This window comes from Nannospalax galili, unplaced genomic scaffold, assembly GCF_000622305.1.
Source record: "Nannospalax galili isolate Female #2095 unplaced genomic scaffold, S.galili_v1.0 scaffold902, whole genome shotgun sequence".
Classification (NCBI taxonomy): domain Eukaryota; kingdom Metazoa; phylum Chordata; class Mammalia; order Rodentia; family Spalacidae; genus Nannospalax; species Nannospalax galili.
Window position 1 is genome coordinate 1,563,587 of NW_008347814.1, and position 252 is coordinate 1,563,838.

Genomic DNA, 252 nt, shown 5'->3' on the forward strand with positions numbered 1-252 from the left:
AGTTTAGGTACAGTTAGCCATTTTAAGGGATTTATGGCTTTCCCTAATGAGGCTTGTGGCTCTTCTGTAATTCACACATTCTATCACTCTTAACCAAGTCATTGATCAGGATTAACTCTTAACAGAGGAGACAATGGCATGTCTCCACCTAGAGCTATAGCCCATTCTTTTTTTTTTTTTCAAATGTGTATGAGTGTATTGCCTGCAGGTATGTAAGTGCACCCATGTCAGGCAATGCCTTTGGAGGTCAGA